The 26,061-nt window shown below is 45.1% G+C and overlaps 1 protein-coding gene across 2 annotated transcripts in view; it reads right to left on the bottom strand.

Moving 5' to 3' along the window:
* The window catches only part of COL27A1 (collagen type XXVII alpha 1 chain), a 656,744-nt gene that overhangs the window by 380,663 nt on the left and 250,020 nt on the right, over positions 1-26,061 (bottom strand). The window lies entirely within an intron of this gene.

Below are 26,061 nucleotides of genomic sequence, written 5' to 3'. Positions count from 1 at the left end.
TTTTAGGAACAGGAAAGAATATTAAATTGTAAGTGTACTTAAAACATTCATCCCAGATAGCCAAAGCCTCTGCCCCCCCCCCCCCCACCCCCCCATCCTCATCAAGACCTTTGAAAAATAGATGACATTAGCTGCAGTCAAGTCAGATTTAAAGATATTGTGAATTTAAACATAAATAACAAACATGTTATGCTTACCTGCCCTGTGCAATGGTTTTGCACAGAGCAGCCTGGATCCTCCTCTTCTCTGGTCCCTCTTCGGCGCTCGTGACCTCTCCCTTCTGTTGAGTGCCCCAACAGCAAGCAGCTTGCTATGGGGGCACCAGTGGTGTATTTAGGTTTTGTGCTGCCCTAGGCCTGACTAAGCTCGCGCACCCCCCTAATTTAACTATGACCCACCCCTTCCTGTCAAGGCCACACCCCTTCCTTTTTAAGATCCGCCCTGTCATCTTCATGGGAGGACAGAGGGACGCCACGGGAAGAGGACAAAGGGACACCGCGGGAGGAGGACAGTGAGCGATACAGCATCTTTTCATTTGGGGGTAAGGGGATATGTGCTGGGTGCTTTGGGAGGTTCTTGCACTGAAGTCGTGTCCCTCCTCTGTGGCTCCTCCTCCTCCTGGCTGTGTACTGAGTGTGTGTGGCTGACAGTGGGGAGAGAGGTGTGGGCTTCTACTGAAAGCCCATCGACGCTTGTGGGACTCCGGGCGGCAGATGTCCTGGGTGTCCACGCTGGCGCATCCCTGTCTGGCCAGTTACCGAAACTCAGTGCCGTAACTTGTTTTGGGCTCTGGGACAGTGGTGTCACTAGGGTTGGCCTAGAGGATATCAGATTAGGTACTTCCTAATGGCTCAGTTCCTGGGAACAGTAATGTATAATGGCCAACAGGCTCTCTTACCAGATCCGGTGAAACTGCAACAGTGATTCCTCCGGCTGGACGTTCACTCACTCTGGGTTGCCCAGGCCAACTTTAGTCAGTAGTGTAGCATCTCTACCCTGGCAGTGGCTTCATCTTTCTCCCCCTCTGTTGGTGCGGGTACAGCGTGGCTCTCTGGTGGTGCGGGTACAGCGTGGCTCTCTGGTGGTGCGGGTACAGTATGGCTCTCTGGTGGTGTGGGTACAGCATGGCTCTGGGGTTGTGGGAACAACGTCTCTCTGGTGGTGCGGGAACAACGTGGCTCTCTCTCTGGTGGTGCGGGTACAGCGTGGCTCTCTGGTGGTGCGGGTACAGTGTGGCTCTGGTGGTGCAGGTACAGCGTGGCTCTGGTGGTGCAGGTACAGCGTGGCTTTCTGGTGGTGCGGGTACAGCGTGGCTCTGGTGGTGCGGGTACAGCGTGGCTCTGGTGGTGCAGGTACAGCGTGGCTTTCTGGTGGTGCAGGTACAGCGTGGCTCTGGTGGTGCAGGTACAGCGTGGCTTTCTGGTGGTGCGGGTACAGTGTGGCTCTGGTGGTGCGGGTACAGCGTGGCTCTGGTGGTGCGGGTACAGCGTGGCTTTCTGGTGGTGCGGGTACAGCGTGGCTCTGGTGGTGCAGGTACAGCGTGACTTTCAAGTGCAGGTACAGCGTGGCTCTGGTGGTGCGGGTACAGCGTGGCTTTCTGGTGGTGCGGGTACAGCGTGGCTCTGGTGGTGCGGGTACAGCGTGGCTCTGGTGGTGCAGGTACAGCGTGGCTCTGGTGGTGCAGGTACAGCGTGGCTCTGGTGGTGCAGGTACAGCGTGGCTCTGGTGGTGTGGGTACAGCGTGGCTCTGGTGGTGCGGGTACAGCGTGGCTCTGGTGGTGCGGGTACAGCGTGGCTCCCTATCTGGCTTCCCCAGCACAGTACTCTCTTTTTCTCCTCCTGTAACCCCCCCCCCAGCAGAGTGCATTCATGCTGGGGGCTGTAGCATGATGTCTGTGGACACACAGGGCTGCCATTCTTCAGGGATTACTCTTCCCATGATGCCCCCCAGAGTCTTCTGATTGGCCCTCTGCTGTGGCCAATTATGGGGTGAGAAACAGCAGTCAGGAAGCTGGGCAGCGGCACAGGGAAACCAATTAGAGCCGCTCTCTCTCTCTTCTCTCTTCGGCTGACAGAAAGAGGAGGGGGGGCGAGCGGGGGAGATACACAGACAGCCCGCATCTCTCCTCTCCCTGTCACAGCGCTGCTCAATTTACCAGAGAACTCCCCCGCTCGCCCCCCCTCCCCTTTCTGTCAGCTGAACAGAGAAGAGAGAAGAAAGAGAGAGAGCGGCTCTAATTGATTTTGTCATGCCGCCGCCCAGCTTCCTCCCTGCTGTTTCCCTCCCCATGATTGGCCACATCAGAGAGAGAGAATCACAGCTTTACAGGGGCGGCTTGACAGCTCCTGATTTAACTGCTTCCTGGCCCCATCTGCAGCCGCTGCACTCCCAAGCTGTACTCTCTTGATGTGCCCTGTTGTGCGGGAGGAGAGCGGGTGCCGTTTTGGGGGGGGGGGGGGCGGCTTTTTGCCGCCCCCCACAAAGTGCCGCCCTAGGCCTGGGCCTTGTTGGCCTAGGCCAAAACACAGCACTGGGGGGCACCCGAGCCGAGCTGCAGCTCCGTGTGACCATTCAAATATGGAGCCCTGGTCCGGCCTTTCCCCTCTCTCTCCTGATTGGCTAACTGACTTTGACGGCAGCGAGAGTCAATCAGGGGGGAGAGTCACGGACGTGGAGATCGCTGGATAGAAATGGGACTCAGGTACTTATTAGGGGGTACTGGGGCGGCTGCTGCACACAGAAGGCTTTTTATCTTCATGCATAGAATGCATGAAGATAAACAAACCCTCTGCCTTTACAACCATTTAAAAGGGTTCAAAAATTAGGTACCCCCCACTCCCCTTGCTCAGCCCCCCAGGATACAGGGTTATAATAATAGCTGAATGGAGTGTTGGGGGAATGAAAGAAAGGTAAGTATGTGTGTTTGTGGAGGTTCGCTGTAATATGAAGAACACAAAAACAAGAATTGTAGACCAGAAGAGCATGCAGATCAGAACAGGAACATTATATAAAGTGTGAACTGTACAACAAAACTATATCTGTACACACATATACTGTATATAAATATAGAAGAACAACATTCTAAAATTAAGGATTTGTTATACTTTTGTTCAAACAGAAGAATCCACCAAAACACCTTTCGATAAAGAGGTTTGCAAGACAGAAACGTGAAAAACATTACTTTTGTTTCCCTGCAGCCACAATCCACAGACCATTACAATAGCCTACATATAACACAGGACTTCAGACGGTGGAAATAACTATGCATCTCAGTCTGTGGTCCAGAGGAGCTGAAAAGCTAATGGCTCTAGGACATACAAGTGCACACACTTACACACGAGTGCCAATTTGGTCAGGAAACCCCAAACAAACCCATGCAGAATTCAATAAAGAGAATGTCCCTAGAGGAAGATGAATTTTGGATCTCAGTCCCTCAATTCTGTTTGTGCTGAGATTCACCAGAAAGTCAAAGAAAGATCCTCCACTACTCTGTACAGGAAAGAAGGCTTCTGCCTGCATTGTTGTAGAACAAGGTAAAGGAGGTAAGCTATAGTTCGACAGGGATTGTTCTGAATTCCTACTTCACCAAAAAAAAAAATCATAATATACAAATGTAGTGACCAACGTTAAGCCCAAAACTACTATCAGTGTTGGGTACTTGATCATTACACTTTTATAATTTACACTTGCTTTGTGCAAATATAATGTAACTCTGATCATATACAATATTCCACACTGGGTGGCAACGAAAACTATTTGTGCCCAACAAAAAAGGTACAGTGTAGCTGCATATTTTGTGGTTAATGACTGGGCCGTTTAGAGCACTTGATGGATAGGCCATCATGAAAGAACAAATACATTCTCTCCACAAATGAGATCAATGACCCCGCTGCAGAAAATTACACTGGAAGCACAATATTTTTCTTAATACATTTTAACAACCAATTAATGAGTTTAGGAATTAGTGGGCTGTGGTTCTACTCCTACTCCTTCTACCCTTCTCAATCCCACTATGTTCTTAAAAGCAACAAAGATGGTTCTCTACTGACCTGGCCAATGGGGAATATGGACTTAGAAGGCGTTCTTTTTATCTAGTAAAATATTTTCCCTTTAACATCAATGCCATAGTAGTTTTCCTTTGGTTGAGAGAAATGCGCACCTGCTCTGCTTGTTTTAGGAGGACTCTTTTTTGGGTCTACATTTGAGATTTGTAACTTTCAACTAAACCATGGGGGTTATTTACTTAACCTGGAGCATACAGAATCTGGTGCAGCTGTACATTCTAACCAATCAGCTTCTAACGTCAGCTTGTTCAGTTACGCTTTGACAATAAAACCTGGAAGCTAATTGGTTACAATACAGAGCTGCACCAGATTCGGTGTGCACCAGTTTTAGTAAATCTCCCACCTTATCTTCCATTGGGAAGTCAGGCTCATTAAGAGATTCTAGCTGAAGAGGAAATTAGCAGCCAAAAAAAATCCTTTCACAAATACCAAAACACCTCACTGAATATTATTCAATTATAAAGTATCAGACTGAAGGGTAATTACCTATGGGGAAAATCCTAAATCTTATGCTTTGGTAATAAATTAGTTGAATAACCAAATGTTACTTCATCCAGAGGGTAAACCAGCTACAAATGTGCATTCAGACAATGAACAAGTTAAGGGAAACTTGTACTAAAAATAAAAGGAGGCTACAATTGCTGATCTCCCCGTTTTAAAATGCAAGTTATCTGGCTTTCTAGAACAACTATGCAGATCAGGAGTTCTACTTTTCTCCAACTTTGCTGCTTGCTTGCCCCAGGTCAATGTCTCAGAAAAAACTTAAGTCATAGTCATCCGTACACGTGATCCAATCTAAGAGTTCCACAAACACTTGGAAAAACAACATGGCAGACAAGTGGGGTAGATGGAGCCAATATGCAAGACTAAGTGTGGCCAAATGCTGAAGGCAGCAAAAGAAGTGCCATCTTTGGCAGTGTGAGGCGACGGCCAGGAAGATCCTGTTCATGGCAATGCCCCAGGATCCACACATGTGCATGGAGCAGTTCTTGGACCAGTACACAGAGTCAGGGCTGAGTGTGTATTCACATGTGTTCTTTAATGCGCATGTGCATTAGAGTAAACTGGCGTGCACATCTGGCACTGGCTTTCAGCATAACATACTGTAACTACAGTGGGGGCGGAAAGTATTCAGACCCCCTTAAAGTTTTCACTCTGTTATACTGCAGCCATTTGCTAAAATCATTTAAGTTCATTTTTTCCTCATTAATGTACACACAGCACCCCATATTGACAGAAAAACACAGAATTGTTGACATTTTTGCAGATTTATTAAAAAAGAAAAGCTGAAATATCACATGGTCCTAAGTATTCAGACCCTTTGCTCAGTATTTAGTAGAAGCACCCTTTTGATCTAATACAGCCATGAGTCTTTTTGGGAAAGATGCAACAAGTTTTTCACACCTGGATTTGGGGATCCTCTGACATTCCTCCTTGTAGATCCTCTCCAGTTCTGTTAGGTTGGATGGTAAACATTGGTGGACAGCCATTTTTAGGTCTCTCCAGAGATGCTCAATTGGGTTTAAGTCAGGGCTCTGGCTGGGCCATTCAAGAATAGTCACGGAGTTGTTGTGAAGCCACTCCTTCGTTATTTTAGCTGTGTGCTTAGGGTCATTGTCTTGTTGGAAGGTAAACCTTCGGCCCAGTCTGAGCTCCTGAGCACTCTGGAGAAGGTTTTAGTCCAGGATATCCCTGAACTTGGCCGCATTCATCTTTCCCTTGATTGCAACCAGTCGTCCTGTCCGTGCAGCTGAAAAACACCCCCACAGCATGATGCTGCCACCATCATGCTTCACTGTTGGGACTGTATAGGACAGGTGATGAGCAGTGCCTGGTTTTCTCCACACATACCGCTTAAAATTAAGGCCAAAAAGTTCTATCTTGGTCTCATCAGACCAAAGAATCTTATTTCTCACCATCTTGGAGTCCTTCAGGTGTTTTTTAGCAAACTCCATGAGGGCTTTCATGTGTCTTGCACTGAGGAGAGGCTTCCGTCGGGCCACTCTGCCATAAAGCCCCGACTAGTGGAGGGCTGCAGTGATGGTTGACGTTCTATAACTTTCTCCCATCTCCCGAATGCATCTCTGAAGCTCAGCCACAGTGATCTTTGGGTTCTTTACCTCTCTCACCAAGACTCTTCTCCCCCGATAGCTCAGTTTGGCCGGATGGCCAGCTCTAGGAAGGGTTCTGGTCGTCCTAAACCTGTTCCATTTAAGGATTATGGAGGCCACTGTGCTCTTAAGTGCAGCAGAATTTTTTTTGTAACCTTGGCCAGATCTGTGCCTTGCCACAATTCTGTCTCTGAGCTCTTCAGGCAGTTCCTTTGACATCAGGATTCTCATTTGCTCTGACATGCACTGTGAGCTGTAAGGACTTATATAGACAGGTGTGTGGCTTTCCTAATAAAGTCCAATCAGTATAATCAAACACAGCTGGACTCAAATGGTGTAGAACCATCTCAAGGATGATCAGAAGAAATGGACAGCACCTGAGTTAAATATATGAGTGTCACAGCAAAGGGTCTGAATACTTAAGACCATGTGATATATTTCAGTTTTTCTTTTTTAATAAATCTGCAAAAATGTCAACAATTCTGTGTTTTTCTGTCAATATGGGGTGCTGTGTGTACATTAATGAGGATAAAATGAACTTAAATGATTTTAGCAAATGGCTGTAATATAACAAAGAGTGAAAAATTTAAGGGGGTCTGAATACTTTCCATCCTCACTGTAAATGGAACTGCTGACTAGTCATCAGCTTCAGTGACCTGTGACGAGACCTGCATCCTGTTTATTCTGTGCCTAGAACCAGCTTGCCTCTCAAATTCACTTGATTCTGATCTCCTGTTGCTGACCTTGACTTTTGTTCTGACTCCGTCCTCTGCCAGCTGTATTACACTTAGTGACATAGTAGGTGAGGTTGAAAAAAAGACACAAGTCCATCAAGTCCAACCTATGTGTATGATTATATGTCAGTATTACCTGTGGAAGGAAATTCCATATCCTTGCCGCTCTTACAGTAAAGAACCCTCTACGCAGTTTAAGGTTAAACCTCTTTTCTTCTAATTTTAATGAGTGGCAAAGAGTCTTGTTAAACTCCCTTCCGCAAAAAAGTTTTCTCTCTATTGTGGGGTCACCAGTACAGTATTTGTAAATTGAAATCATATCCCCTCTCAAGCGTCTCTTCTCCAGAGAGAATAAGTTCAGTGCTCGCAACCTTTCCTCATAACTAATATCCTCCAGACCCTTTATTAGCTTTGTTGCCCTTCTTTGTACTCGCTCTATTTCCAGTACATCCTTCCTGAGGACTGGTACCCAGAACTGGACAGCATACTCTAGGTGCGGCTGGACCACAGTCCTGTAGAGCGGGAGAATTATTGTTTTATCTCTGGAGTTGACCCCCTTTTTAATGCATGCCAATATTCTGTTTGCTTTTTTTTTGCAGCAGCTTGGCATTGCATGCCATTGCTGAGCCTATCATCTACTAGGATCCCCAGGTCCTTTTCCATCCTAGATTCCCCCAGAGGTTCTCCCCCAGTGTATAGATTGCATTCGTATTTTTGCCACCCAAATGCATTATTTTAGATTTTTCTACATTGAACCTCATTTGCCATGTAGTTGCCCACCCCATTCATTTGTTCAGATCTTTTTGCAAGGTTTCCACATCCTGCGGAGAAGTTATTGCCCTGCTTAGCTTAGTATCGTCCGTACAGCTTGGTGAGAGGGGGACAACATTTGCTGTGATTATCCGCAAATAGAAGAAACACAAAATAACTTTCAATCTCCCTTGGTCTGGGGCACCATGAGAACGGTGAGGAATCAGCCCAGAACTACACAGGAGAATCTTGTAAATGATCTCAAGGAAGCTGGGACCATAGTCACCAAGAAAACAATTGGCAACACACTAAGCCGTGAAGGACTGAAATCCTGCAATGCCCGCAAGTCCCCCTGCTCAAGAAAGTCAATGTACAGGCCCGTCTGAAGTTTGCTAACGAACATCTAAATGAGTCAAGGGAGAACTGGGTGAAAGTGTTGTGGTCAGATGAGACCAAAATTGAGCTCTTTGGCATCAACTCAACTCGCCGTGTTTGGAGGAGGAGGAATGCCTATGACCCCAAGAACACCATCCACACCATCAAACATGGAGGTGGAAACATTATGCCTTGGGGGGGGTGTTTTCTGCTAAGGGGACAGGACAACTTCACTGCATCAAAAGGGACAATGGACGGGGCCATATACTGTCAAATCTTGGGTGAGAACCTCTTTCCCTCAGCAAGGGCATTGAAAATGGGTTGTGGATGGGTATTCCAGCATGACAATGACCCAAAACACATGGCCAAGGCAACAAAGGAGTGGCTCAAGAAGAGGCACATTAAGGTCCTGGAGTGGCCTAGACAGTCTCCAGACCTTAAAGTGATTGTAAAGTCTTGTTTATTTTTTTAAATAACAAACATGTCATACATCCTCTGTACAGCTGGTTTTGCACAGAGCAGCCTGGATCCTCCTCTTCTCGGGTCCCTCCTTTCTGCTCCTGGCCCCTCCCTCCTATCACGTGCCCCCATAGCCAGCAGCCTTCTATGGGGGCAGCCAAGCCAAGTCACAGCTTTGTGTGTCCATTCAGACACGGAGCCCTGACTCGGCTCCACCCCCTCTCTCCCCTAATTGGCTGACTGACTTTGATTGACAGCCGCAGGAGCCAATGGTGCCGCTGCTGTGTCTCAGCCAATCAGGAGGAGTGTCCCAGATGGCTTAGACATTCGTAGACGTCGCTGGAGAGAGATGGGGCTCAGGTAAGTAATTAAGGGGGTGCTGCTACACACAAAAGGTTTTTATCTTAATAGAATAGAATGCACTAAGATAAAAATCTTCTGCCTTTACAACTCCTTTAATCCCATAGAAAAGATGTGGAGGGAGCTGAAGGTTCAAGTTACCAAATGTCAGCCTCAAAACATTAATGACTTGGAGAGGATCCGCAAAGAGGAATGGGACAAAATCTATTCCTGAGATGTGTGCAAACCTGGTGGCCAAGAAACGTCTGACCTCTGATTGCAAACAAGGGTTTTGCCACCAAGTACTAAGTCATGTTTTGCAAAGGGGTCAAATACTTATTTCACTCATTAAAATGCAAATTAATTTAAAACTTTTTTGAAATGTGTTTTTCAGTATTTTTTTATTATTCTGTCTCTCACTGTTAAAAAAAAAACTTACCATTAAAAATATAGACTGATCATTTTTTGTCAGTGGGCATACTTTTTTCCCTCAATGTGACAGGAACGAACATCCCAAGAACATTCCAGTGCCTACTTACATTCTCTAGTCGTAGCTGGAAAACTATAGATGGAAGGGTTTTGTTGTGCACAAAACAAGATAAAGTAACTCTCTTAGTGACAAAAAGATTATTTCCCTGCTTATTGTTCATGGGGATATTTCTGCCTCTTGCTACCCTATCTTGCCTGCGTCATTTTTTTTTGAGAGTACACCAATGTAGGATGTTAGTGTAAACTGACACAATATTGAACAAGACTTTTTGCTTTGTCCATGCACTGCGATTGCGTTGACCAACACAGCCCAACGCAAATGATGTAAATGAGCCCTTTTGGCAAATGTTTGTAAAGTTAATGTGATAAACAGTATTACCTATTTGCTCAGGCAAAAAATTAAAATAGCCATTACTTCCAAACTGAAATATTTCAGTGTTCCTAGTTATCTTGGAGCTCTAACTAGAATCATCACAGTCACATAGAGGGGACATGAAATTTTCATATAGACATGGCAGTCTAGTGTATCAACAGCTGTTACATGGCAACCAGTTTGAATATGAAATGTTCCAAAAAGGCACAAAAAAGTGAAGCTATAGGGCAGGTAGGCTACAATATATTACAATATTGTTCTTGAGTTTAGATACACTGTTGGGTAAATCAATGTATCTATGTTGGTGATTATTAGAATCAAAAATGGAAAGTAATAAAGAAAAATGAATGAGTATGAACACCAAAAAGTACTTTGGCATTGATTAGCTTCTTCTTATTAGCACAGTATTCCAATACTCACTCCCTTGACAATTAGCTGATCAGCAGATGTCTGAACATGTCATCCCAGTATGGTATAATTCTCCATGCTACATTCTTCTTGTTTAATTCTGTCTCACATTTGTCTCCAATTGAGAGTAAGCAACCAAGACATGATTCATGGTTAAAAAGGGAAAAACCAGATTAAATGCTCCTAGTTTCCCTCCTCCTCTCTATTGGCAGCTACTTCAAGTGTAGAACTCTGGAAGGCTGAAATTACAGAGACTTTCTCTATTACTGCTACTAGATGAGAGATGAACAGCATTACACAGGAACACAGGCCAAGGTCCTTGAGATAGGAAAACGCCAATGAGAGCCAGAAGCATTAGCTGAGTGTGGAATACTAGGAGACAGTAATCAACTCCAAACGAAGGTATTCATCAAGGGAGAATAACAAGAAAACTGTTATAGAAAGCCCCCCACAACTGATTTCTCTACATTATCTTCACATGAATTCTGCTTCAGTAACAGAAATGGACCAATGATAGAGGATGCAAGATGGGTGCATTTGTTTCTTTACCACACAATTTCCTCATGAGAATGTTCTATTTACAAATATACAGTCAGGTCCATAAATATTGGGACATGGACACAATTCTAATCTTTTTGGCTCTATACACCACCACAATGGATTTGAAATGAAACAAACAAGATGTGCTTTAACTGCAGACTTTCAGCTTTAATTTGAGGGTATTCAGATCCAAGTCAGGTGAACGGTGTAGGAATTACAACAGTTTGTATATGTGCCTCACACTTTTTAAGGGACCAAAAGTAATGGGACAATTGGCTGCTCAGCTGTTCCATGGCCAGGTGTGTGTTATTCCCTCATTATCCCATTTACAAGGAGCAGATAAAAGGTCCAGAGTTTATTACAAGTGTGCTATTTGCATTTGGAATCTGTTGCTGTCAACTCTCAATATGAGATCCAAAGAGCTGTCACTATCAGTGAAGCAAGCCATCATTAGGTTGAAAAAACAAAACAAACCCATCAGAGAGATAGCAAAAACATTAGGTGTGGCCAAATCAACCGTTTGGAACATCCTTAAAAAGAAAGAACGCACCAGTGAGCTCAGCAACACCAAAAGACCCGGTGGATGACCAAAGAATTCTTTCCCTGGTGAAGAAAACACCCTTCACAACAGTTGGCCAGATCAAGAACACTCTCCAGGTGGTAGGTGTATGCATGTCAAGGTCAACATTCAAAAGAAGACTTCACCAGAGTGAATACAGAGGGTTCACCACAAGATGTAAACCATTGGTGAGCCTCAAAAACAGGTAGGCCAGAGTAAAGTTTGCCAAACAACATCTAAAAATCCTTCACAGTTCTGGAACAACATCCTATGGACAGATAAAACCAAGATCAACTTGTACCAGAGTGATGGGAAGAGAAGAGTATGGAGAAGGAAAGGAACTGCTCATGATCCAAAGCATACCACCTCATCAGTGAAGCATGGTGGTGGTAGTGTCATGGCGTGGGCATGTATGGCTGCCAATGGAACTGGTTCTCTGGTTCTCTTGTATTTATTGATGATGTGACTGCTGACAAAAGCAGCAAGATAAATTCTGAAGTGCTTCGGGCAATATGATCTGCTCATATTCAGCAAAATGCTTCAGAACTCATTGGACGGTGCTTCACAGTGCAGATGGACAATGACCCGAAGCATACTGCGAAAGCAACCAAAGAGTTTTTTAAGGGAAAGAAGTGGAATGTTATGCAATGGCCAGGTCAATCACCTGACCTGAAGCCAATTGGGCATGCATTTCACTTGCTGAAGACAAAACTGAAGGGAAAATGCCCCAAGAACAAGCAGGAACTGAAGACATTTGCAGTAGAGGCCTGGCATGAAACCCAGCGTCTGGTGATGTCTATGCATTCCAGACTACAGGCTGTATTTGACTGCAAAGTATTTGCAACCAAGTATTAAAAAGTGAAAGTTTGATGGATGATTGTTAATCTGTCCCATTACTTTTGGTCCCTTAAAAAGTGGGAGGCACATATACAAACTGTTGTAATTCCTACACCATTTACCTGACTTTGATCTAAATACCCTCAAATTAAAGCTGAAAGTCTGCAGTTAAAGCACATCTTGTTTGTTTCATTTCAAATCCATTGTGTTGGTGTATAGAGCCAAAAATATTAGAATTGTGTCGATGTCCCAATATTTATGGACCTGACTGTAAATAGGGAACAGCGTTGTCAGCCTGGGACAGACCGTGTGTTAAGACTACAACACTTGCTCTTCTCCTCATCTCTGTAACATGGTAAGGGGAGGCAGGTTAAGTTCTGTATTCCATGGAGGAGACCTGGAAAAGCTTATTACACTGCTGATAGCGCTGTTTGAGATTTGCAGAAAAGGTACTTCGCCTTAAAAAGATAATAAATGTAGCCACCACATCTAAAGCCAGCCATAGACGGTTGAATCTCAGCCAGTTCAGCAGGGACCAGCCGAGATTCAGGACATGTGGTTACAGGAAAGAAAATCGCTTCATCTATGGCCAGCTTTAAGATAACTAGAGCAGTAAGTACAGGTATGTGATTTTGCCGAGACGCCCTGCTGCAGTATACATGCGGTGGGTGGTCCGAAAGCAGTTAAAAAGCAAGCAACCATGAAGATAGATGATGCATGAGGCCTTGAGATGGAAGACCTGGACAGTCGGGAAGGGACCAGGGTGGTTGCACCAGCATGTGAAGGATGTCAGAGAACCAAGCCCTTTTTGGCCAATTTGGGGTCACCCGCCTTACTGTGGCCCTTTCCACCTTAACCCTGGGAAGCAACCAAGAAAGTAATTGAAGCAGGGGGTTTGGGAATGCATAAATCAGATGAAACTGTTCCCACAGAGTCACTAAAGCGTCCATCATCAATGCTGGAGGGTTCCTTGTCCCGGACACAAATTGGTTCAGTTTTCCATTGAACCTGGACACCAGAAGGTCCATCCGGCATCCCCCGGAAAGATTTCCCTGAACACCTCAGCGTGAAGTGACTATTGCTCCAGTGACAGTTCCATGTGTACAATGTGCACAATGTGGAATGTGCACAGCAAAATTTGCTTGGTAGCTTCACCTAATAACTTCCATCTCCTTTTAAGCCTTGCAGCTTTTTGCACCACCCTGGTGGTTTACACAAGCCACCACAATGATGTTGTCAGATTATGGGCGGCACAGTGGTGTAGTGGGTAGCACTGTTGCCTAGCAGTAAAAAGGGTGACTGGTTCGAATCCCAACCACGACACTACCTGCCTGGAGTTTGCATGTTCCCCCTGTGCCTGGATGGATTTCCTCCGGGTACTCTGGTTTCCTCCCACACCCCAAAGACATGCTAGTAGGTTAATTGGCTTCTGTCTAAATTGGCCCTAGTATATGAATGTGAGTTAGGGACCTTAGATTGTAAGCTTCTTGAGGGTAGGGACTGATGTGAATGTACAATGTATATGTAAAGCGCTGCGTAAATTGACAGCGCTATATAAGTACCTTAAATAATAATAATTATATCCTGACCAGAAGACCCTTGAGAAGGCCTGTCCAATTAAGAGAAGGACAAATTATTCTTATTTCCTAAATGTTAATCGTAAGACAAGCCTTCCTCTGAGTACAAGTTCCCCAGTCTGAAAGAAAGGCTGACATATGTGGTCAGTACTCTCCAGACCAACAGAAGGAAGAAACAGCCCAGTCCCAGCAACAAACTTGATAACCACATAAGGGAGTTCTTTGCCCTGGAGCATAGGTTAATAGGGTGATAAAGCAGTGACAATTTGTTCCAGGCTGCCAGAAGAGGTCTGGAATGCCACTAAGCATAGACCACCTTTAACAAGGCTGTCATGGCAACCATATGAAAATCCTCACCAAGAGATATGCAGTGGACTAAAGGGCCCAAGTATGTTTCTGAAATGAGAAAAGTTACCCCCATGGCAGAACACCTTGTTATAGGTAGTATACAGTACCAAATACTCCAGGCATTAGGACAGTTCCATGATCGATTTCTGAAGGTTGAAGATCCAACCGAAGTCCTGCAGAATCTGGATCATCCTTTGTAGGTTCACCCTTAAAGAAGAACTGCAGGATGCCAAAAAAAAACTACATTATGTACATTGACCTATGTATACCAATACATTTTAGTAGTTTACTTTTAAAAATCCAGGATATGTAAGAGAAGAAAATAATGCAGGCGCCTCTGAGTGCAGACTGTTAAAATTATATTTGTAAATCAAATAGTACAACTCACATTTGAGAATGCAATGACAGGCACATCTGCGATAGTTCGCCCGGTGATGCATCCATAGCACTGGTCCGCAAGGGGAGCCGTCCTGGCTGCTCTGTAGACTCTCAAGGCTGGCAAGATGGTGGTGTAATGGAAGAGAGCAAAAAAGGAGGGGAGGAACGCTTCTTGGACCGCAGCACTGGTCGGAATGACTTCACTGGCATGCTCGCGACGTGTTTCCGAGCTAGCTGGAGAAAGGAGCGCGCATTCCTCACATCACCAGGGTGCGCTAGCTCTGAAACTGGTCGCGAGCACACCAGTGACATCATCCTGACCAGCGATGCGGTCCAATGAGTGTTCCACCCTTCCTTTTCGGCTCTCTTCCATTACACGACCATCTTGCCAGCCACGAGAGTCTACAGAGCAGCCAGGACTGCTCCCCTTGCGGATCAGTGCTATGGATGCATCACCAGGTGAACTACCACAGATGCGCCTGTCTTTGCATTCTCAAAATGTGAGTTGTACAATTATTATTATTATACAGGATTTATATAGTGCCAACAGTTTACGTAGCGCTTTACAACTTGAGGGTAGACAGTACAAATACAATACACTTTAATACAGTAGGAATCAGAGGGCCCTGCTCCTTAGAGCTTACAATCTAAGAGGGAAGATCAAGAGATACAAGAGCTAATAACTGTGAGTGATCTGCTGATTGAGAAGATAAATGTACAGTTGTTAGGTGGGGGCCAGATAGGCTTCTCTGAAGAGATGAGTTTTCAGGGATCATCTGAAAGTGGATAAAGTAGGAGAAAATCGGACGGATTGGGGTAGAGCATTCCAGAGGATGGGAGAGGCTCTGGAAAAGTCCTGAAGGCGAGCATGGGATGAGGTGACAAGGGAGTTTGAGAGCTTACTATGTAAGTTTACAAATATAATTTTAACAGGCTGCACTCAGAGGTGCCTGCATTCTTTTTTTCTCTTACATATCTTGGAGATTTATGGAAAATGGTGAAGCGCTTGAAAAAAGTCCAACATGAACCCAAAATATATTGCTGGCACAGACTCAACTGGCAAAAACATATACGTAATCCACTTTTAAAAGTCCAAAGTAAGCCACAGGGATGTATCTTGAAGTATCAAATAAGTCAAGAGACCGCCACCGTCACTCAAACACACTGCCTCTTACCCATAGGAAGATGTTAACAGGCATGGATAGAAATCACTGACAGCTCCTCAGCAGCATGAGGATGACACGGTATCTCCTTCACAGTCTCAATACCCAGTTAAGAGAGAAAAAGAGACTTCTTATAGTGCAGACATCCAAATGATAGTTTATTGATAAAAAGCTAAAAAAAGGTTTTGCGCTCACATTTCAGCAGGTTAATATAAGCATTGTAGGAAACGTCCAGCGTTTCCAACTCACAAAATGGCCACCGCGTCCCGGCACGCAAGGCGCGTCACACGTCTCCAACTCCTCCTGGAGACCTCCTGGAGATTGCTTCTGCTTCCCTGCATAAGGCTGGCTCTGATACAGTGGACTTTCCCTCCCCATTTTCAGGTTTGCTGCATTTGCAGCTGTCAGACAAAAGACTATTTCGACTTTTCAGTATAATAGGATCTGTTTCAGATCTTGCACCATACATGTATATTTATTACCGAATGCAATATTTGCAAAATAGAAGCTTCGGTCGGCAGAAGGAGGTGTAAATTCAGGGACTTGTAACCTTCTGCCTTCTCTCTTCTCCCTCTACAGCTATGAGCAACTACAGTTCCCATCATGCATAGCTGTAGAGTGAGAAATAAGGGAATTGCAGTGAACGGCATGAATATGGGCAGGTACATTAAGCATTTAATTATTACACTAATTTAGTTTGTGTACTCACCCACATGGCGCTTATCTACATAGCCTACACGTTGCAGCTATAGGTTGCTGAGAAAGGGGAGGAAACTCCTGGTCTGTCAGTCAATATATGAGGTCATGGGAGGTGGGACAGACACTGCATCAGTGGGCGGTTCAGACTGGCAGTCTCAGACTCCCGGGTCCATCCACTACAGCAAGCGGGGATGGAGTTGCATCACTGCTTGCAGTAAGAAACTACAGTTAGGCAGAGACAAGACTTGGGCCAGAAAAATACATGACATAGCGGCCACCGGTCTTACAAAGCAGATATCACAGGCAAGGAAGCCTATGATTAAAAAAATGCACTTGTATTTTCTCTCCAGGCCAATAGGGATGGGCTGAACGGACCCCTGTTCGGTTAGCACCAGAAAGTTCGGACCCGAATATGGAACACCAATAAAGTCAATGGGACCTAAATGTCAAAAATCAAAAGTGCCCATTTTGAAGGCTTATATGCAAGTAACTGGGCATACAATGGTTATAGGGGTTCAGGTCCTGCCCTAGGGGACATGTATCAATAAAAAAAGAAGTTTGTGAAAAAAGTAATTTTTAAATGAGCAGTGATTTTTTGATTTTTAAAGTGAAAACATACAAATGACAAATTCCTTCCAATATACGGTAGTGCCTGGGGGTCCCCTTAGACTACCTGTAAAGTGGCAGATCTGTACCATGTCTAGAATCTGCTGCAGCAATAATTGCATTTATAAAGCCCAACAAAATGACATTTTCCCTGCAAGCTGCCTTTATTTTGCTCAGCAACAGCTGGGAAGCCAGTGTGTATGATGAGGCCACAACGTAGTGCACTGGGAACAAGATTAGAGATTTGTTATATACATTCTGGTGTCACTTTGACTTTGTATAGAAGTAACGGGTGCGTAAAATTTGGTCTATGGGTGTCGGTGGTGCCTTCCCACCGAGGTAATCTTTATGAAAGCAAGAATTGACCTTGCTGTAAAAAATTGTAATGATATGCACCTGTCAAACAGGTGCAGAAAAATAGGTCTTTGGTGTCGGGGGCGTCTTCCCACCGTAACCCTATAGAGGTGCTCTTGATGAAGGCAAAAAAAATTGCAATGATATGCACCTGTCAAACAGTTGCTGAAAAATTGGTCTGTGAGTGTTAATTGTGCCCATGAAACCTATACCAAAAACATTCTTCCAGATGGAGCCTTGAAGTCCAGCAGAGAATCCACATCCCAAAAAGACTTAATCAGACATCGGCATCAGGGACTTCATAGCTGGTAATCCAGGATTGATTCATTTTTATAAATGTCAAACGGTCCACAGAGTCTGTGGACAAATGCGTTCTATGATCAGTAACGAAACCTCCTGCAGCACTGAATACTCATTCTGAAAGCACGCTGGATGCAGGGCAGCCCAACAACTCAATAGCACACTGGGCAAGTTCTGGCCAGTGGTCTATTCTAATGACCCAGTAAGTCAGTGGATCGTCAGCTGGAAAGCTCTCCATCTCTGTTTTGGCCCCGAGGTAATCGTCCACCTCGTGATGCAGAAGCTGCACATGGGATGTGAAAGCCGACAGCCCTGGGCGGCGAGGACTAAAAAAATTCCGAAATGCCTCACTTAGGCGGACGCCTTCTCCAACGCTCCTCTCTTGACCAACAGAAGACTCAAAACTACGTTTTCCGCTACCCATAACCTAATGGAGTCAGGAAAAACATCCAATAAACTAGTTTATCTTCTGCACTCTCTGTGGGGACGGGATGAGTTCTGAGACCTTCCCCTTAGAACGGTGGTCAGGGAGGGTTGCCAACCAATAATCATCCTTCTCCTTTATGCCACATAATCTTGGGTCCTTTCGCAGGCTTTGAAGCATGAGGTTGCCCATGCACCTCAAATTTGTGGAGGTTTGAGAAGCAGACTCCTCGGGGTTACTCAGGATGACAGCATCTGGAACTTCCTCCTCCCAGCCACGTCCTACTACCAAGGGTCCTGGAGTTGGAAAGCCATCACTTACAGATGGACGCATGTCTTCCTCTTCTTCGGAGCCTATGAAAGTGCCAGAATCCTCCTCCTCACCATCCTCCCCTCTATCCTCCTGTGTGTTCTGTGACATAGGAATAATGGTGTCTCGATAAAGTGGGCCTTAAGAGGAAAGGAAGTCTTCCTCTTCCTCCTGCTGCTCTGCCTCCAGTGCCCTGTCCATAATGCCACGCAGAGTCTGCTTCAGCAGGAACACAACAGGGTTTGTTTTACTGATGCATGCACTGCCACGACTCACCATCCTTGGACTCCTCAAATGGTGACAATACAGTGCATGCATCCTTAATGATCAGCCATTGGCGTGGGGAAAAAAGCAGAGGCGGCCTGAGCCTGTTGTTGTGCCATATTCACACAGGTACTCGTTCAAGGCCCTCTGCTGCATGTATAGCTGCTGCAGCATTAACAAAGTCGAGTTCAACCTGGTGGGCATGTCACAAATCAGGCAGTTTACGGGCAGGTGGATTTCCCTCTAAATTTCAGCCAACTGAGCACTGGCTGTGTATGACCACCTGAAATGGCTACAGATTCTTCTGGCCAGATGTATTTCAGCCTTTTTTTTACAGGCTGGTTAAGTGAGAAGAAGTGTTTCTTTCCACCCATAACCTTTTTGATGTATTTCAGGCTTTTTTTTACAGGCTGGTCCTGTAGACTAGGGATGAGCTTCGAGTTCGAGTCGAACTCATGTTCGACTCGAACATTGGCTGTTCGCAAGTTCGCCGAACAGCGAACAATTTGGGGTGTTCGCGGCAAATTCGAATGCCGCGGAACACCCTTTAAAAGTCTATGGGAGAAATCAAAAGTGCTAATTTTAAAGGCTAATATGCAAGTTATTGTCATAAAAAGTGTTTGGGGACCTGGGTCCTGCCCCAGGGGACATGGATCAATGCAAAAAAAAGTTTTAAAAACGGCCGTTTTTTCAGGAGCAGTGATTTTAATAATGCTTAAAGTCAATCAATAAAAGTGTAATATCCCTTTAAATTTCGTACCTGGGGGGTGTCTATAGTATGCCTGTAAAGGGGCGCATGTTTCCTGTGTTTAGAACAATCTGACAGCAAAATGACATTTCGAAGGAAAAAACTCATTTAAAACTACCCGCGGCTATTGCATTGCCGACAATACACATAGAAGTTCATTGATAAAAACGGCATGGGAATTCCCCAAAGGGGAATCCCGAACCAAAATTAAAAAAAAAAAAATGACGTGGGAGTCCCCCTAAATTCCATACCAGGCCCTTCAGGTCTGATATGGATATTAAGGGGAACCCCGGCCAAAATTTAAAAAAAAAAATGATGTGGGGTTCCCCCTAAATTCCATACCAGACCCTTCAGGTCTGGTATGGATTTTAAGGGGAACCCCGCGCCAAAAAAAAAAAAAAAAAAAACGGCGTGGGGTCCCCCCAAAAATCCATACCAGACCCTTATCCGAGCACGCAACCTGGCAGGCCGCAGGAAAAGAGGGGGGACGAGAGTGCTGCCCCCCCTCCCTCCTGAACCGTACCAGGCCACATGCCCTCAACATTGGGAGGGTGCTTTGGGGTAGCCCCCCAAAACACCTTGTCCCCATGTTGATGAGGACAAGGGCCTCATCCCCACAACCCTGGCCGGTGGTTGTGGGGGTCTGCGGGCGGGGGGCTTATCGGAATCTGGAAGCCCCCTTTAACAAGGTGACCCCCAGATCCCGCCCCCCCCTGTGTGAAATGGTAAGGGGGTACTTATACCCCTACCATTTCACGAAAAAAGTGTCAAAAATGTTAAAAATGACAAGAGACAGTTTTTGACAATTCCTTTATTTAAATGCTTCTTCTTTCTTCTATCTTCCTTCATCTTCTGGTTCTTCTGGCTCTTCTGGTTCTTCCTCCGGCGTTCTCGTCCAGCATCTCCTCCGCGGCGTCTTCTATCTTCTTCTCCTCGGGCCGCTCCGCACCCATGGCATGGGGGGGAGGCTCCCGCTCTTCTCTTCTTCTTTTCTTCTCTTCTTCATTTTCTTCTCCGGGCCGCTCCGCAATCCATGCTGGCATGGAGGGAGGCTCCCGCTGTGTGACGGCGCTCCTCGTCTGACAGTTCTTAAATAACGGGGGGCGGGGCCACCCGGTGACCCCGCCCCCCTCTGACGCACGGGACATGACGGGACTTCCCTGTGGCATTCCCCGTGACGTCACAGGGAAGTCCCGTCAAGTCACCGTGCGTCAGAGTGGGGCGGGGTCACCGGGTGGCCCTGCCCCCTCCGTTATTTAAGAACTGTCAAACGAGGAGCGCCGTCACACAGCGGGAGCCTCCCTCCATGCCAGCATGGATTGCGGAGCGGCACGGAGAAGAAAATGAAGAAGAGAAGAAGAGAAGAAAAGAAGAAGAGAAGAGCGGGAGCCTCCCCCCATGCCATGGGTGCGGAGCGGCCCGAGGAGAAGAAGATAGAAGACGCCGCGGAGGAGATGCTGGACGAGAACGCCGGAGGAAGAACCAGAAGAGCCAGAAGAACCAGAAGATGAAGGAAGATAGAAGAAAGAAGAAGCATTTAAATAAAGGAATTGTCAAAAACTGTTTCTTGTCATTTTTAACATTTTTGACACTTTTTTCGTGAAATGGTAGGGGTACTTATGTACCCCCTTACCATTTCACACAGGGGGGGGGCCGGGATCTGGGGGTCACCTTGTTAAAGGGGGCTTCCAGATTCCGATAAGCCCCCCGCCCGCAGACCCCCACAACCACCGGCCAGGGTTGTGGGGATGAGGCCCTTGTCCTCATCAACATGGGGACAAGGTGTTTTGGGGGGCTACCCCAAAGCACCCTCCCAATGTTGAGGGCATGTGGCCTGGTACGGTTCAGGAGGGAGGGGGGGCCGCACTCTCGTCCCCCCCTCTTTTCCTGCGGCCTGCCAGGTTGCGTGCTCGGATAAGGGTCTGGTATGGATTTTTGGGGGGACCCCACGCCGTTTTTTTTTTTTTTTTTGGCGCGGGGTTCCCCTTAAAATCCATACCAGACCTGAAGGGTCTGGTATGGAATTTAGGGGGAACCCCACGTCATTTTTTTTTTTAAATTTTGGCCGGGGTTCCCCTTAATATCCATACCAGACCTGAAGGGCCTGGTATGGAATTTAGGAGGACTCCCACGTCATTTTTTTTTTTTTAATTTTGGTTTGGGGTTCCCCTTTGGGGAATTCCCATGCCGTTTTTATCAATGAACTTCTATGTGTATTGTCGGCAATGTAATAGCCGCGGGTAGTTTTAAATAAGTTTTTTCCTTCAAAATGTCATTTTGCTGTCAGACTGTTCTAAACACAGGAAACATGCGCCCCTTTACAGGCATACTATAGACACCCCCCAGGTACGAAATTTAAAGGGATATTACACTTTTATTGTTTGACTTTAAGCATTATTAAAATCACTGCTCCTGAAAAAACGGCCGTTTTTAAAACTTTTTTTTGCATTGATCCATGTCCCCTGGGGCAGGACCCAGGTCCCCAAACACTTTTTATGACAATAACTTGCATATAAGCCTTTAAAATTAGCACTTTTGTTTATTCATGTTCGTGTCCCATAGACTTTAACGGTGTTCGCGTGTTCGAACGAACTTTTTTCCTGTTCGCATGTTCTGGTGCGAACCGAACAGGGGGGTGTTCGGCTCATCCCTACTGTAGACATGAAAATCCTATGAAGCATGTCACTCATACCATCCACACAGTAGTGTAAGGCTGCTGGAAGTAGATCCAACTGGCGGTGGGGGATTATCTTTAAGATGCCTGGACCGTGACGCAAGAGCCTGACAAACCGTCATGGCCACCACAATAGACTGAGCGGTAGGCCCAGTTAAGAAGAATGAAGCCTTGAGCAAGGTCTCAAAACACTTTTTCACCAGATCTCTAAAAAGTAGGCAAGTCCTTAGCTGGTGCCATGATTTATTAATTTATTGAGACATAAGATAGCTGGATCTACCTCAGGAACCACCTATTTTTTGTAAAATTCTTTGTCCAGAGGGTATTCTTGTACAAAAGCACTTAGGAGAGACATATGCCTTTTCTGGATGTTTCCAGTCTTAGGATACTTAGGTACCGCAGAATCCATTTTGAAGAGATCTGTGGACCACTTTATTAGGTATCGTAATGGTATCTTCATTTAAAAGAAACAGAAGCAGCAAGACCTTCTGCCACAGACAATTTATCTGAATCAGAACAGAAGTCTGTCCTGGGTAAGTTCTCATCCTTCAAGTCTGACCACTCAGAAGATTCCAAAACGGTGGGTTGCGAAGAAACTCAAGGTCTGCAGGCTCTAACCTTTGAAGTGGGTGTTTTGTTTAAATAGCCGTTTCCTTTCTAAATAAGGACATTTGGAAGTAAAATTATTCTTTGCTCAGAGAAGAAGAATGTTGCACCCCAGACAATCCTTTCCCAGAGTCAGAAATGAGAGGTAGACCTGTCTGAATATTATAACAAGTATAAGCGCAACAACTCAGGAGTCGTACATATCCCAATGCGGATCTGCTAATAAAATGAATGTTCTATAATAGAACTATAATCTGTCCATATAGCATACACAGGCTAAAAAAGTCTATGTAGAGGTGCTAGTGAAAAAACGTCCAAAGGATGCAAGCAGGGATGCCGTCATGATAGGATAGAAACCGTATTCCAGAGGCTGGAAAAAAACACAAGTGGAGAGGCGCCTTTGGGTGCAGTAGTTCTTTTTACAAACAGCTTGAATAACGTAATTTAATCAACTCACATTTAAGTGGTAGTTACAGGCATGGTATGAGTATGTCAGGGTGACGCTCCCGAGTCCTGGAAGGCCGCCTCAGAACGAGGCATGAAGCACAAGGAACGGCTGGCTGCAGGGGGATGACGTCACCAAAAATGTGGTGAGGGGGAACCCATGCTGTTTTGTTTACATTTTGCGTGGAGTTCCCCCTAAAGATTTATACCAGACACAGTGCCTAGTATTGTCGGGGATTAAACTCGGATCCCTGTTCATTGAAGTCGGACGCATGTCGGACTTCAAGTTGCAGGGCAAAGTCGGATCCAAAGTGGTACGACTGTCGTGTCATACCAGTGTGAACCCAGCCTTATTGTTGGTTGGTAGAGGATCAAATACTGATTTTACTCACTGAACTCCAACTCAAATGTATAACATTTGTATCATGTGTTTTTCTGGATTTTTGGCTGATATTCTGTCTCTATCATTTAAAATACACCTATGATAAAAATTATAGACCCTTCATTTCTTTGTTGTAGGCAAACTTACAAAATCTGCAGGGGATCAAATAATTATTTTCCTCACCATATGCATGAAAACATAGGAACTGGGGTGCATAAAAATGGCAGCAGGTGGACCGATGTGTCAAAATGTGAACGATGAGTCAAATGCTGAGAAATACAAGCAGATACTTATCCATCAAGTCATACCATCAGGGAGGTGTGTGATTGGCCCCAAATGTATTCCGCAGCAGGCCAACATGACAATGATCCCAAACATACAGCCAACGTCATTAAGAACTATCTTCAGCGTAAAGAAAAACAAGGAGTCCTGGAAGTGAAGGTTTGGCCCCCCCAGAGCCCTGATCTCAACATCAAGTCTGGGATTACATGAAAAGACAGAAGGATATGAGGCAGCCTACATTTACAGAAGATCTGTGGTTATTTCTACCAGGATGTTTGGAACAACCTGTGTGCAAGTGTACCTGGAAGAATTGATGCGGTTTTGACAGCAAAGAGTGGTCACAACAAATGTTGATTTGAATTTGATTTGGATTTCTCTTTGGTACACTTACTTTATGTTTTGTTCATTAATAAAAAATAAACTATTAACACTTTTATTTCTACAAGCATTCTTAATTTACAACATTTTTCCCACTTGCCTAAAACTTTTGCACAGTACAGTATTTTTTTTTTTTTTTTTTTTAGAATACTACAGTCCTGTAACTATCTCTAGACATGATACAAGAGACTAGCTATCATTTAAATACAGGAGCATGGCAAAAATGAAAATGCCAATCACTGGTTGGAAGATGAAATGAGCTGACTGCTTGGGCGTTTAGCATTTCTTCCTTATATATTAGGTAAAGTAAATATTCCCTCTAATCACAAACAGCAAGTCAGCGAAAATCTCTTCCAAGGGGAACATCTTGAAATGTTTTGATCATTATGGGCCTTGTGTATAAAAAATGTTTGAAACAAGAGTGTGACTAATTACCTACAGTATGCAGATACATACATTGTTCTCTCTAGCTCACGTTAAAAGAAATAAAAACTGAATTTCAATTGGCTGTGTACATGAGCCAATTGAACATGTACATGTACATAATTTAAGTCATGTACTATGATACACTACAGACTGCCTCACATTTTTCATTTGACTTAAATCACCCCTTGCAAAATACATGGTATCTCCATTTAGTAGCCCTGCACCCTTGTAAAAAAAACAAAAATACAGAAAAAAAGAAGCCTGGGCACCCATGGTGTCACTCAGTCTTCCTGTCAGATCCTGGGAAAGTTGAGGGTCCCAACTCAAATCTCACAAGAACGCACTCTTTTTGCATAGTGCATTTTTATGAATTTTGGGTTAGCAGCTTTTGCAACAACATCACTATCGCCTAAAGCTGGCCATACACATATAGATTTCATTCGGCCTGCGGACTAAAGGAAAAGAATCTAACTCTGGGTTCACATATGCTGCAGCCGTAGCTCACTACATGGGTTCCGGTTCGTCCCTGTTCACCGATTAAGGAGCGAATCAGGTCCGAATGTTTGCCCGAATTTGCACCTAAATCGAAACCAAAGATGCACAATGCCCTTTTTAAATGTGGACCGGGGCCGCCCCAGAGCTGTGTGAACCGGCTCCATTGAGAGCCGGTCACACTCTCCTGTCCTGAATTGAATGCAGGGAAATCCGCATCCAATTCCCATATGTGTGAACCTGGCCTAACAGATTGTAGGCACTGTCAGCTGTCAGAGTTCTTCTAACTGGATGCAGGCACTGGTTAGTTGACAATTTTCCATCATGCTCCCTCGTCATCAATCCTTGTCAAACAGAACAGTTCTGATCTCAACTACAGGAATCCACTCTGGGTGAGCTCCAGTGTCAAAGGGGTGCTGAGCACACCTGGGATGATGAGGTCACTGCCCCCATGTAACAGTGCTTATTAGACCTGAGCACTGCAATATGCGAGAGGTCAACCAGTTTTACCACCAGGGAGCCCCACAAAATTTCTATTTTACAAAGTAAGGTTTTATACACGGAGCATCCATGACGCAGAATTGATAAAGCGTTATGAGTTTTCTAAAGAAGGCCTACAGCAAAGTTACTTTGCCTTCAGGCTCACTCTATTTGACTGAAATACTGTACACAGCCATCCGAACCTGAGGGAGGGGAAGGTAGACCAATGAGTTACTACACCGCATATCATGTATTACAGATGATCAAACTGGTGCATAAAAAAAGGGTGAGTGTAAGCAGCCCAGTTCAGCCCTTAGTACAGAGCTCTTGTAAAACTTTATTAATTTAAGGCTTCCCTAGATTGCACTAACAGGAGTATCACTTTCTCAACATTTTGGGAAGTCTTCTGTGGGACTTGGGTGACCATTCCCTTTTTTTCAGTGAAAAGAGGGAAGAAGTTCTGAGCAGTACTTGTACAATTTTGGTCAGGCAAGTCACAAAAGTTGCAGTGGTGGGTTCCAGTGGTAAAATGCCTAGGCAGAGGTTCCCATTATATCATCCTTTTTGAAAATGCACAGTATAACAAAGAAATAGGAGGGGTTATATATATCAGATTGCAGCCATCTTCTTCTTCCAGCAGGTGAAGCTCTATGCTCCTTTTCACAGGTTTACCGATTTGTTTGCTACT

The sequence above is a fragment of the Aquarana catesbeiana genome, linkage group LG09 (genome assembly GCF_042186555.1).
Source record: "Aquarana catesbeiana isolate 2022-GZ linkage group LG09, ASM4218655v1, whole genome shotgun sequence".
NCBI classification, from domain to species: Eukaryota; Metazoa; Chordata; class Amphibia; order Anura; family Ranidae; genus Aquarana; species Aquarana catesbeiana.
Note: the sequence above shows the minus strand (reverse complement) of the source record. Positions and strands in the feature narration are given on the sequence as shown.